This window comes from Bactrocera tryoni, chromosome 1 (assembly GCF_016617805.1).
Source record: "Bactrocera tryoni isolate S06 chromosome 1, CSIRO_BtryS06_freeze2, whole genome shotgun sequence".
In the NCBI taxonomy this organism is placed as follows: domain Eukaryota; kingdom Metazoa; phylum Arthropoda; class Insecta; order Diptera; family Tephritidae; genus Bactrocera; species Bactrocera tryoni.
Window position 1 is genome coordinate 66,978,495 of NC_052499.1, and position 15,270 is coordinate 66,993,764.

A 15,270-nucleotide genomic window follows, 5' to 3' on the forward strand; every position below is an offset into this window, starting at 1 on the left:
TTCTGTGACTTGTAGTGATTTCAATCGATGTGATGCGTTTTCAGTGAACGTGATATTATTTTGTGGTATACGAATAAAGTCCATGTTATAGTCTCATTATATCCGATATCTGGTCTTTGTAATGTTATACTATAGTTGATATGATCATAAGAGATGATTTGATTGAATATATAAACTTAAGTGGTTGGCTCATAGTTCAGATGATTTGGTGTGATGTGATATTAATTTATATGAAGTGAGTCTAATGTAGATGATGTGATTTCATCTTTCTCTGTTTGATAAGATTTGGGACTGTATGGTTGGAATTGTATGAGTTGACATATTTAATGTGCTACTTTTGATATGATCTGATATGATTATGCTTGAAGTTGATATTAACTTATCTGACGAGTTTATATGATACCATGTGATTATATGTGATTATATTTGGTTTATATTATGTCATGTAATGATTTAAAATGTAGTGCCGTAACATATGTGACTCTGAATGATATGACCTCTTGTGATGTAGTTGGTCATACCTTTGATATGATGTGATTGTTCTTGAAGTTCTGTCTGCTTCTGGGGTGATAGTTGAAATTTTATCATGTATTTTTATTTGATTTCATTTGGAAGTGATTTTAATTCGTGTGATGGTTTTCTAGTTGATATGGATTGATGTGATTATTTTTCCTGTGGATTTTTCCACATTCGAGTGTTATTATCTTATGATGTGACTTGTGATGTTTTGTTATGATTCGTTAGTCTCAACGATAATACAATATCATGTGATAATTATTTTTTGTTCGATATGATGTGATAATTTTTTTGGCTGATATAATCAACGGTAGCGAAATTAACTGATATGATGACTGATAAGACCTCTTGTGATGTGATCATGTGATTTTTGATTGATACGAACTTGTGTGATAGGCAACGTTAGCGATAGTAACTGATATGACTCTGGTTATGATCTCTTGTGATGTGATATAGGTGGTGCAGTATCATATGATTATTATATGAATAATTTGGTCACGTGATGTATGCTTGTAAAAGTTATGACTTTATCATACCGAATGTGCTTCTGCTTGTCACGAGATTAGAATATATGATTTGAATGTGATATGAACTCAAGTCATGTTATTATCTTGAACCATATGATGGAAATGTGATGTGATCATGTTGCTTGAACGCTCATAATTTTATAAGATGTGATGTGATATGTAGTAATAGGAGTGAAATGATATTTTGCGGCATTAAGATGTATGTATGTATTATGTTGTGATGTAAATTGAAACGCATAATAGCAACAACAAAACGCATTTTTTATCAAGACCCAAGAGTAATGAACATGTTGAGTCTACATACCTGAGATTTTAATGAAATGTTATAAGAAGAGAGCATACGCTCCAGTTCCCGAGGCGGCCACGGTCAATGTACGATCTTAACAGTAGTAGGTGCTCGCTACTAAGTAGTGCTCACGCACAGGTGTGCTAACGAAATGTGCAGCAAGTCAAGCGCAATTGCTTTAGTGATATTGTTGTGAGCTTATGAAAGACTTTCCAAGAGCGATGCGCATTGCTGAAGAGCTTAAATAGTTGTTTATATAGCGTGCGCTGTAAAGTATACAGCCGCTTTAACAGAGCAGAGTAGATCAAATGAAGTTGAAGGTGGTACTCTACCATATGTACATGTAATTATATATGTTTGGTTGTGTATTTGTTGTACAGCTTCATCAATGTCAAGAGAAATGTGTATTACTTCCAGTTTTTAATCTATGTTAGAGGTAACAGTTCTTAAGTGCAGACCATTTCAGTGCTAAAGCGAAAATATTTATAGCATATCTTTAACATATTTCAATGCAGCTGACTGTTAGGTGATGTGACTTTATATGCATCATTCAACAGTTGCGTGCATTGGCAATTGTCAAAGGCATACAAATTTTGTTGATTACAATATTTTTTTTTTTTCGTACTTATTTACAAATATTAAAATATAAAAGATTTAAGTATGAGAATCTTACTACTTTTATGTAAACGAATGAAAAAATTTTGTCAGAAAGAAGGTTTCTATTCATTTATAAAAAAAATACGCATGCATAAGAAAATATTCAAATGAAAGTGCTACTGCCACTTAATCAATCAACAAAAACAAGTCCAGAACAGGTTCTATGCAAGGTCGACAAAAATTATATAAGAAATGTGATGGAAAATCAATTCAAATTTCTATTATTTCATTGAAAAGAAAATATCGAAATCTTCCAAATCACGTTCATTTAGAACTCATTCAAAGTTCATTGACGATAATACTCATATACATAACTACTTATAATAATGTTGTTTTCGCATTTTGCCTCATCATCATGATGATGATGACATTTTAGCTGCTCATTGTCTGCTAACTACAACACAGTGAAGGCATCATCTTGCTCCACACCACGCCAGCAGACAGCAAAAGCAACACGGTAACAAAGTAAGCGACCATTGAAGGTTGAGAGATTTTTATGCTCTTTAAAGTGCAACATCTTGGCAGCAACACATGTGTTTGTATAGGTATTCGTACTTGCTTGGCACAGAGGAAGTACTGAAAGAAGTTGCTGATGGCTTTTCTCAGATTTCTTCTGCAACTACACACACACACACATACATAGGCATAGGTAGCAACTTGGGCGGCTGGTCTGGTGAAAGAAGTTTTCTAATTTTTATAACAACACTTTTCCCTGCTTGAAGCCTTTAGTTCTACGTCGACCTTACAACGTGTTAGTTCGTTGCCATCACCTCGGTGAGCTGCAGTGTGCGAGTAAAGTAAATAAGTGCGTGTGCCTTTTTGTGAGTGTGATCTTTGCGCAGTTAAATAGCTGACTGTGTGACATTGAACAAAACTATGCAATGTATTTTGTGAGATAGTTATTCCTCGATAGCAAACTTACAATATTTTTGAAAGCATTTAAGAGTATTTTGTCTGCCTTTAAAAGGAAGAGCGAAATATTGTGACGCAATTTAAATGTAATAAACTGGAAAAATAGAATAATAACAACTTTAACAAAGTAAAACCATAATATAGCCTTAAACATACGATTAGAGAGCACGGTAAGTAATATTTATTTCTTCTTAATAAGAAAATTTCAATTATAGAATTAAGTTATATACTATAGGTTGAAAAAATTAACTAAGAATGCTATTAAAGAGTACTTTAAAATTGTTTTATAGGATCACTATTGTGGTAGGAGTATATTTGTTAGCGCAAAAACTTCCTTCGGTTATACGTATTTCAGCAAGTCTCCTCCTGAGTTACGCTGAAGATATGCAATCTGTAATATAACATTGCTTTCTACTTCGTCGTTCAAATCTTTTCTTAAATATTCCGAAAAGCGTATCTTTCAAGAGTTTAGCAGATATAAAGAATTTTATTTTGTTGAATGAGTATCCTGAGCTTCGATTTTTGTATCTTGTTTGGCCCAAGTTGCATCACCAGCAAGTTGGAGTATGAAGTTGTCTTCTTGGTACTCATAATATAGGACTTATCTTTTACTTACGATGAATTGTTTAATGTATAAAGCAGGAAATTGGGTTAAAGACTATTAAATCTACCATAATGACTTTATGAAGAACAAACATGCCAAACCAAATCAAACTCAAATGAATATAATGAGAAAAAATATGGGAAAAAATATTTTGATACGGCTTTTGATACTTATTGTAAAATATATCAAGCAAAATGTACAAAATATGTCATAAAAGTTAGTAGAGTGTCTTACCGACAAAAAAAAAAAATAATAATAAAACCAAGCAACGCAAGCAAGCTTAGGTCAGAGCACTCAAAATTTAATTATTCTTATTCGAAAATCAGTCATTTCGTGATTTCTACTTCGAAGCGTAGATAGGTAGTCCACTAATTAAAGAGTTCACAGATAAATCAATCAAAATTAGAAAAAAATCACTGATGTATCAATCAATCAGTTAAGGTTCATAATGAGTTTTTCTACTATTACCGTTTGTTACGTGTTCGTAGATGGATCTAATCAGAACAGTGCCACGCCCACAAAACGCCATTAAACGAAAAACTATAAAGTGCCATAACTAACCAATAAATTAAGATATGCAACTGTAATTTGGTACAGAGGAAAATATACGAACTCCTACTAACAATGTGAGAATGGATGAAATCGGATTATAACACCGCTCACTCCCCATATAACGGTACTATTTAAGACTACTCAAATCGCGATAAATAAATTACAAAATACACCTTAAAATGGTATGACAGCCTTTAATGGATCCTGTGTTTTCACCCAAAAGTGAGCATGGCGTCTCGGCGTCTCGGGATCCGACCGACCCATTTCAACCAAATTCGGTACACTACATTCTACTAACATTATTATGTTGCAGTGCGAAAAGTAGTAAAATGGGCGAAATCGGACCACAACCACGCCTTTTTCGCATATACCACAATTTTTAATTCCATTTGATTCTTTAACTTTCCTGCGTACAAATCATGAGCAGTTAATATAACGAGATACAATAATACCTTTAGCGTATATCACCTTATGAACAAAAATTCTTCAAATCCAATCATAACTCTTCAAGTCCCTAGGTGCGGAACATGTGGACCCCAGTAGCACTAGTTGAATTTTGATCGAAAATATCGGTCAATGTATGGGATATACAATTGAAATTCCGAAAGAATATTTTCCTGATAATAGTACTTCAGTGTATGAGAAATGGGAGAGTAGGGTTAATACTTGCCTTACCCCTCATAAACCTAATATAAAGATTTTCGAACTTCCAGCTGACTTTATACCTCATATATCGGCCAATATGTGAGTTATCTTAATAAAATTGAGAGAATGTGTTTTCTAATAACAGTGCATTTCTGTGCTTAAAATGAATAAAACCGGGTGATCGCTCAATACCCCCTATTACCAACAAGCCTTATGTAATTGAAAGTATTAAACCGGTTTTAATACTTTGATATTGCCAAAGTACGAAATGTTTGGTTATACCTCTACTTATACCTCCTTACTTGTTACTCCTAACTATATAAACATAAAACGATTATGAAGTAGTTCTTCATAGTTTTATAAATCGTTTTATTAACTTAATATTTTCGAAGGAGACATCTATTCATCCATTGTTTAAATACTCGTTTTCTTCCACCATGCGAAAACGAAAAGCTATTTAAAATTATGGATCATTATACATTTTTCTGCAATTTAGTCGAATAATTGATTACTAAGAGTAAACGAAAAGCATGGTTGATATAAAGCACGATTGTCAATTGGTTTGGATCTTGAGTAGCCGAACTTAGCATGGACACATACCCTGTTTGGCATATGTTTTCATTATTATAGAATTTTTCCAATTTTAGGCTTAAAATAGAGGCTTCTAGTTATTTGAAAAACTTAATCTTAAATGTGCTTTAAATACAGACTAATTTGAAGCTCTCTGATATATCTGATATGTTATGATCTGAGTATTATTTGTAGGTAATATTTTTCTCTGAATAACGCTTTTGATATAGCCTAGCGTTTGAATGGCAGATATCGCGTATAAATAATATATAATAATTATATAATTTTAATTAATATTATTAAATGCAGCTTACTTAAAATACTTTAGTTAGTTAAAGGCCATAAACGGCTATAAATGACTACTGAAAGCGATACATACAAACACTCGGAATGTTCTTAAAATGGTTAGAAATCTGACTAAAAGCGCCCCATTGCCAATGAAAACGCCCTTTTTTCTGAAACTTTTTCTGAAATTTTCACAGCTGAACTATTTGCCGTTTCCACAACTGTCAGAGTTTTATGTCGTTTTTACTTTAACTGCAGCGAATTAAGGGCAAAGTAAGCAACACGGGCGATCGTAAAATGTTTAAGACACGACCCAAAGTTAAAGCAATAAAAGTCAAGGACTGCTGCAAGAATTTGCTATATACTTGCAACACATACTACAAAAAACACAGACTTCAACAAACACCCTACAAACAAAGCGTTAAATACTCGCATGCACTGCTGTTGCAAAATAAAAACCACAACCAGCCGGAGGAAGCATAGAAGGCGCTGAGGCGCACAGCAAACGACCAGCCGTCAGTGGCTCACTCATTTTGTTTTCTAGTTTCATTTGAAATGGAGTGTTGGACTGGCATTAAAGCTTAGCTAAATATTTCTGTTTTGCCGCTGCTGCCCCTCACAATGCACCAGCACACAGCTAACTCATGCCACAAACGGCAGCAATTCAAATGATTTCGCATCGCAGAGCTGCTTGCAACTTTATGAGGTTTTTAGACGGACTGACACTGATGGCGCAGCAGGTTTCAATTAACACTGAGAAGGCAACAAAACAATAACTTCCAACTTCATATGGGGGCAGGATGGAGGCAGGAAGCGCTCAGCGGCAGTTGCAACAGGAACGCGAGTAGTGAGCTGATAAAAGCCGCAGCTTCACTTTCCGCCACAGCCAGGGTAGCTCGAAGGGAATTAGTACGTAGGGAATTAAATTAACGTAATTTGTTTCAGGGCATTAGAGCTAACTAACCAACTAACTATGAGTACAGGAGCGCAGCAGTTAAAGTAAAAAATAAATATGTGCAAATACATATTTGTATGAAATAAAAATATGTACAAAGGAAGCATGCTTTACATGCTGCAAAGCCGCATATTCAGGGAAAAAATAATAAATGGAAAATGAGAAATTTATAAAACATAAATTCTGTAGCTTCTGCGCTTGCTTGTGGTGTCTTGTGGTGTGTGCTTAGCCAAGCGCTAATCACTTTTTGTTGAGCCTGCTGTTAACATAATGCAGAATCATGCCAGCTAAATAGCGCCTTTGTGCGGCAGCGTGCGCTGTTGCATAAACAGAGAGACAGGCAGGCTGCATGAATGCAGCATTGATGTTGCCGAAGCGGCTGATAGGTGGTGAATGCTGTTGTTGTTGTTGCTGCAAAAATGTAATAGGATGTTAAGATAAAATTGTAAGAAGTTTCATTCGAAAGAGGGATTGATATAAGCTTATCTTAATGACTTTTGATATTTATTTGAAACTGAAACTGAAAAAGGGAATATAAAAACCCAAAAAAGAAAGAAAAAAATATAATAAATACAAATATCAAATTTGACCAGGTCTAGATAAAAACTACACTTTATTATATATAAAATACATATTTCAATACAAATTTTTGTTATCAGCCTCAAAATAATTTCCTTTTGCATCAATGCAGACATGTCAACGCTTAATACAATTTTACATAGACTTTTTATAAGTCTCGGCTGGGTTGCAGTTCTTTCAACGAATTTTGTTTATTTTTGATTCCATTTTTGGGTTGCTAGTCGATGGATTGTTGATGATGAACGTAGGGTACTCAGATCCACTTTTTCCACATCTAATTCCCGTTCAGGTCATTTAGCTCAAGCGCAGCATTGAAAGGCTTCATAACGGAAACTTTAACTGAATGTTAACTAAAAGGGGTTGAGTCGATCTAAAAGAGAGTTGAACCTCAGCTATTTTTCTCATGCCACTAAGACAATTTGCACTGTTTCTTTAACTTTTTTGTTGTTATCGTCATGAATGACTTGCTGCGGCAACTTTCAATGACTTCAAAAAAATTTCGATTCAGTTTGCACGCTAATAGAACAGTTTGATCATCTCTTATGAACCTTACTTACTTTTATAACAAAACTACAAATATTTAAACCCTAAGCTATTTCTTTATATCAACGCTAATACACTTGTAAGCCATTCTAAATACCAATTTCGATTTTCAAAATCTAAAATCCTTAGATAAATGACCAAGCCCTGCTGATAGGTCATAAAAGCTAAGTACTTATTATGACGAAAAGACTTAAAAACCTTAAGTTACTAAATGCCCACGCGCAACTGACTAATTTCACTGCTTAATCCAATTTACAGCGCAACAATTAATCACGCATTGAACGTTATTTTAATTGGAAAATCGTCTTTTCCCGCGCGTGCGCCAGCTGCGGCACAATAAAAGTCAATACTTCAAAGGCACTAATGACGTGAACAGTAATGCGGCTTATTATTGACATAAATTGTCAGCTTTTTCAAACATAATGAAAGCGAAAAATTTATCAAAAAAAAAAAAACATGAAAAACGAAAAAAAAAGAGAAAAGTTCGTTGCTTAAGTCTTTTGTGTCGAGCACGTTACCGGCTTTTCTGCTGTCATAAAAGTACGTTATGAGTCTTTCATATAACGGAGTAGGTAGGAAAATATGGAAAAAATATTAAACAACAACGACAACTGAAACATAAATGCCAACAGCTATCATCATCAATAGGATTATAAGGGATTAATTTGTAATTTTCAGTGGGAAATACTTCGAAATGAATTATTTGGTATACACAGAGTAGATCTTTAAATGCTTTTCTTTGACTTTTTATTTTAATATTTGGTATAAAAAATACAGATTATATTAGATTAATATGGCCTACTAGTTACCTCAAAAAGCCTTTTATTAAAAATATTTATACAAAGTCCCGATTTCCTCTAACCAAATGTTGCAAGAGTATAAAAAAAATGTTAATTTCGGCTACATTGAAGCTTTATATACCCTTCACATGAGCATTTCTTATAGCATTATAAATTAAAAAAAACTTTATCTTATTTTTGAACGGTCCGTTTCTAAGGCAGCTATAAGCTACTACAGCTTTGCTCTGGTCTTAAAAATTGATTGCGAGATCATAGTGCTGTCTTAGATAATAATCCATGCCGGATTTCGTGAATATATCTCATCAAATAAAAACGTTTTCCATATAAGAACTTTATTATGCTTGAGCAATTTGTATGACGACTATATGCTATAGTGGTCCGTTATGAATAATTTCGTTGAAGATTATAAGGTTGCTTTAGGCATTAGTCTGCGCCAAATTTCGTGTATAAATCGAGGTAAATAAAAAAGTTTTTCATACAAAAATTTAATTTTGAACAACCAAATTGTATGACAGCTATGTGCTGGAGTGGTTCAGTATTAAAGTTTTCGACATATGACAAGCTGCTTGGATTAAATAGGTTGTGTAGAAAATTTCAGATCGATACCTAAAAACTAAGGAGTTTAGTTGCGAATATACAAACAGGCGGACAGTGACAGTGTGAGCCACGATAGTTTATCAGTTATGTATATATGTATTTTATAGTCTGTCCGAAGTTTTCTTCTCTACATAGCAGCCCTCGTAATGTATATTCTGGCCTAGGGCAACATTAAGTGTTGCCAGGTGCAATCTGACATTTCCATTGGAAAGTATGCAATTTTTTAGCATAACATCACACAGAACGTTTTGTCATTTAATCGTGAATTGATTTACAGGGAATTAAAAAATTCATCTCGGCCAAAAAATGGAATTAACTCGTGAACATTTTCGTGCAATCATTTTTCACAACTTTTGACGTGGATTATCACGACAAGAGTGCATCGATGAACTAAAATCTTTGTATGGCTATGAAGCACCATCCTATAGCACTGTGAAAAACTGGTACAACGAATTCAATCGTGGCCGACGCTCGCTCAAAGACGAATTCCGTGAAGGTCGTCCAAAAACAGCCGTTGTGCCAGAAAACATCGATGCCGTACGTGAACTGATAATGCAAGAACGTCATGTAACATACCTTCAGATAGAGGCATGGCTATGCATTTCTCCCACCAGCATACATTCGATATTGCATGAACACCTGGCCGTAAAAAAGGTTTGTTCTCGTTGGATCCCGCACAATTTGACAATCGCTCAAAAAAGGGCTCGTGTGGATTGGTGTAAAGAAATGCTGAAAAAATACGATCGCGGTGCTTCAAAAGACGTTTATAAGATCGTCACAGGAGACGAATCATGGATCTATGCGTATGAGCCCGAAACAAAACAGCAATCGACAAAAAACAAAAAAAAAAACATTTTCGTTGAAAATTAACAAATAAATATGCCTATTTACATTATTAGGCCAGAAATATATACAGCAACCTACGTATTACAAACTTCTTGGCAAATTTAATATACCACAGGGTCTTGAAACCTCTAAAAGAACGGTCATAATCAGAAAATTTATTTAAACGAATCCAGTACTTGGTAACTACTGTCAAATACTTTTCAAAAAATAGCGATTTGATGTTCTCTTCGCATATTTTATATAATTTACCAGGCTAATTTTCCTCTCTAATACGTTTTCACAGCATCTAGCACTTGAAAAATTAAACTCCTTTCAAAATAAAAATTTCTAAAATCTCAATTTGCTATTTTTTTCTTCTCATTCTAAGAAACGGTAAAATAAAATGACAAAAATTGTAATTTAATGAGCAAAAACTAATTTTCAAGCAATTACTTACGAGCCAAGTGAGCTTTCAGCAGACAAACAACATGCTTAGAAGTATACAGAGGTATTTGAACTCCATGCGACAAAGTAAACAAAACGAAAGCAAACTCTATTGTTGTATAGTTGGAAGTTTAAGCTCCAAAATATTTGCGAACTTTTGAATTGAGACTTGAATAATAGTTTTGGCGCTACAAAAACATTACAAATATACACTATGTATAAAATAACAAAAACAAGTAATTAGCCTATATATTTGCTCAAAAGAATGAGTGGTGTATATGTATACACATACTCATACACTTACTTATATACATATATACTTATATTCATATATAACTGAAATATAATTGAAAGCATTTGCACTTGTCACTTGTTTTCACTCGCAGAATATTTTTGTTGTGCTTTTTTACCATCAGTTTTACCGTTGCCATTGCCATTTGTCAGCTTTTTGCTTTGCTTTTCGCCCTTTTCTTTTTATTTTCAATTTGTGAAAGCAAAAAAGCGAAATTGAGTCAATAATAATAAAGTGCAGCGAATTAGCAATAAAAAATTTAGTTAAGCTTATTCGTCACATCGTTATTAAATTGTTACACTTGCTACTAAGTAGAGTGGAAGGAATCGCAAAATATTACACACAAAAATGTTTACGACGAAGTAGTGCCCAAAGGTACTTTAGCAACTTTCCAAAAAGAGGAAGTAATTCAATTAGATTATTTGTTATATTTGACTTTAGATGAAACTAGGCTTCAAACCGTTTGGGATATTCTTGATTTGTGTATTTTGAGCATAAAAATTAATGTGTATGTGTTCGTTTCTTCTATCTATATTTAACAGTTACACAATTTCTAACCGTAAAAATGTTGATAAATTTCGCTGCAGTCGCATTATTACCGCAAGCCATATTTAGTGCCGATTTGGTTCATAGCTGCTTACAAAAATACTGCCAGATGGCGCTCATTATTCAAGTTTAGGCAAGTGTAAAAGCCTTTGAAAATTACTAAAAAAGAAAGAAACTCATAACTGGTTTAAACCTACGAAAACAAACGATAAAATAACAAAGAATAAGAAAAAAATAATTTACGACCGATCTGTCATCCTGAAAAAGGAGGTGGCGGTCGTAGTTCAATTTTCAAGTGCTAAAAATGGTTTGTCACTGATGCCCAGAGCATACTTAAATTATGGAGGGAACACTTCTCCAGCCTGCTGAATGGCAGTGAACGTACAACACCAGGAGAAGGAGAACCCGATTCCCCAATCGATGACGATGGAGCAGACGTTCCATTACCCGAACATGAAGAAGTTCGAATAGCAATTGCCCGCCTCAAGAACAACAAAGCGGCAGGGGCCGACGGACTACCGGCCGAGCTATTCAAACACGGCGGCGAAGAACTAATAGGGAGCATGCATCAGCTTTGTAAAATATGGTCGGACGAGAGCATGCCCAACGATTGGAATTTAAGTGTGCTATGCCCAATCCATAAAAAAGGAGACCCACAATCTGCGCCAACTACCGTGGGATTAGCCTCCTCAACATCGCATATAAGGTTCTATCGAGCGTATTGTGTGAAAGATTAAAAGCCCACCGCCAACAAACTGATTGGACCTTATCAGTGTGGCTTTAGACCTGGAAAATCAACAACCGACCAGATATTCACCATGCGCCAAATCTTGGAAAAGACCCGTGAAAGGAGAATCGACACACCACCTCTTCGTCGATTTCAAAGCTGCTTTCGACTGCACGAAAAGGAGCTGCCTTTATGCCGCGATGTCTGAATTTGGTATCGCCGCAAAACTAATGCGGCTGTGTAAACTGACGTTGAGCAACACGAAAAGCTCTGTCAGGATCGGAAAGGACCTCTCCGAGCCGTTCGATACCAAACGAGGTTTCAGACAAGGCGACTCCCTATCGTGCGACTTTTTCAACCTGCTTTTTGGAGAAAATAGTTCGAGCCGCAGAGCTAAATAGAGAAGGTACCATCTTCTATAAGAGTGTATAGCTGCTGGCGTATGCCGATGATATTGATATCATCGGCCTCAACACCCGCGCCGTTAGTTCTGCTTTCTCCAGGCTGGACAAGGAAGCACAGAAAATGGGTCTGGCAGTGAACGAGGGCAAAACGAAATATCTCCTGTCATCAAACAAACAGTCGTCGCACTCGCGACTTGGCTCTCACGTCACTGTTGACAGTCATATCTTTGAAGTTGTAGATAATTTCGTCTATTTAGGAACCAGCATTAACACCACTAATAATGTCAGCCTGGAAATCCAACGCAGGATTGCTCTTGCCAACAGGTGCTACTTCGGACTGAGTAGGCAATTGAAAAGTAAAGTCCTCTCTCGACGAACAAAAGCTAAACTCTTATAAGTCGCTCATAATTCCCGTCCTGCTATATGGTGCAGAGGCTTGGGCGATGACAGCAACCGATGAGTCGACGTTACGAGTTTTCGAGAGAAAAATTCTGCGAAAGATTTATGGTCCTTTGCGCATTGGCCACGGCGAATATCGCATCCGATGGAACGATGAGCTGTACGAGATATACGACGACATCGACATAGTTCAGCGAATTAAAAGACAGCGGCTACGCTGGCTAGGTCATGTTGTCCGGATGGACGAAAACACTCCAGCTCTGAAAATATTCGACGCAGTACCCGCCGGGGGAAGCAGAGGAAGAGGAAGACCTCCACTCCGTTGGAAGGACCAAGTGGAGAAGGACCTGGCTTCGCTTGGAATATCCAATTGGCGCCACGTAGCGAAAAGGAGAAACGACTGGCGCGCTCTTGTTAACTCGGCTATAATCGCTTAAGCGGTTTCTACGCCAATTAAGAAGAAGAAAGATGGTTTGTCTGATCACGCTGGTAAACACTGTTTTTGTCACATGAACTTTGTTATGATTTTTATTTATGTTGGTGTACCCTCATTAAAAATATATAACAGTTTTGTTTCTATCACATGCAGTTTTCTTGTGACCTCATATAATTTCTTTATTTACATAACTGCATTTAGTCGACTGTGTAACTACTGTGTTTGCTAAATTACATTTTATTAACATTAGTTAGATAGTAAATATGCCACGAAAGTGTTTGAACAACACGGACAATTTTTGTTATGTGTGTGGAGAATTAACTTTTATATCACAGCGTCGAAATCTCACATCACTAATTGAACAGTGCTATTTAGACTATTTTGGTTTTCCTGTGAGGAATCAAGACAAATCCTAGGTTCCTCATAAATGTTGTGTAACGTGCGTGAGGCTCCTTTTAGGTTGGGCTAAACAAGAACCTAGACATTTGTCATTTGCTATACCAATGATTTGGACGGAACCAAAGGATCATGTAAGTGATTGTTATTTTTGTTTGGCTCAAACAAAAGGTATTACTGCCAAATCCAAACACACTATCCAGTATCCAAACTTGTCTTCGGCCAAGAGACCCATCCTACACAATGCCGAAATGCCTTTGCCGATGCCTCCAAATCGATAAAAAAGTCAGAATTCTAGTCCGGAATTTATTCTCAGTCAGCAGAATAAGGTATCTGAAGATAGTGACTCAAGTTATGAACCGTCAACTTCAAAAGAACCGCACTTACTGACACAACGTGATTTAAGCAATTTAATACGTGATTTAAATCTGTCTAAAAAACAGGCTGAGCTTTTGGGGTCTAAACTAAACAACTGGAATTTACTTTCTCGTGGCACAAAGATTTCTTATTTTATCAAGGGAAATGGAGTCCAGGAATGCTAGCAAACTATTGTTGGAGACTTAAAAGGGACCTACTGGAAGCCAAAGAAAATCATAAGTATCTATTAGATATTGGGAAATAATTCTGTAAGTGTGGCTGAATTTTGTACTTTTTACGAAAATATATGTTTTGATGTCACAAGAAAACATGATGTGTACATTTTTTTTTCATTGATATATTATTATTTGGTGGCCCTAGTATATTCAAGATTTGATTTGAATTTTCATGTGACAAAAAAAAATTACAAATTTGTTGACAAGTTTACCGGCAAAATTAGGAGTCCTATAGAAAAAAGTTATTAGGAAATGTTATAGGTAATGAAAATATATATATGTAAGTTTCGTATACAGATTTTTTTACACAACCTCTAAATTTAGTTGATTTAGTTGAAAAAATTAAATAATCAAGTTGATTAACTCAAATGTTGTGTCTTTCACGAAGTTTGGTGTAAACTTACACTCGTGGCCACGCAAACTTAAGCACTAAAAATTTTCAACTATTGTGCATATTGGACAACACTTTATAGCGGTACTTTTTGCGGTATAGAATTTTTAATTTAGATATAAGTTAATGCCATGTTATTTATCAAAAATATTAAAAATTAAAAACAAAACACATTCAACTATAGACAAAATATATATAGACAAAAGAGACTGACTTATGATTTTTTGAAAAATTTATATATTTTTTAATTTAATTTCATTTACACTATATTTGAAGTGAAACTTCTCTATTTGGCTGTTTCCGGATCGATAAGTTCAAAACCAGATTGATCATGTTGTGATAGATGAACGACATGTCTCCATTGTCCTTGACGTGCGTATGCTTTGAGAAAGTAACATCGATTCGGACCACTACCTTGTTCCAGAGAACATATGAGCACGCATCTCTACAGCAAAACACTACCGTCAACAAACGACAAAGGTTCGATGTCGAGAATTACAATCACCACCGCCAGCATAATTGGTTTCCACTCGATTTGCACTTGTGCTATCTAAACCCACTAAGGCAAGAGTTCTTGGAAAGGTCGAAAGAACAGCTGTTACAATGATGACTGTCGTGTCTCAGCGGAGAGAATTCGGCAACCTACCTCTCAATGTTGCGATCGACCGCAACACGAGCGGGGTGGGAAGAGACGAAATGAAAAGCTTGCGCAGCCGATCATAGCGGCAATGCTCAAAAATTTTACGATAAGATGCGGCAACTAACGGAAAGCTTCAAGACTAGCGTATT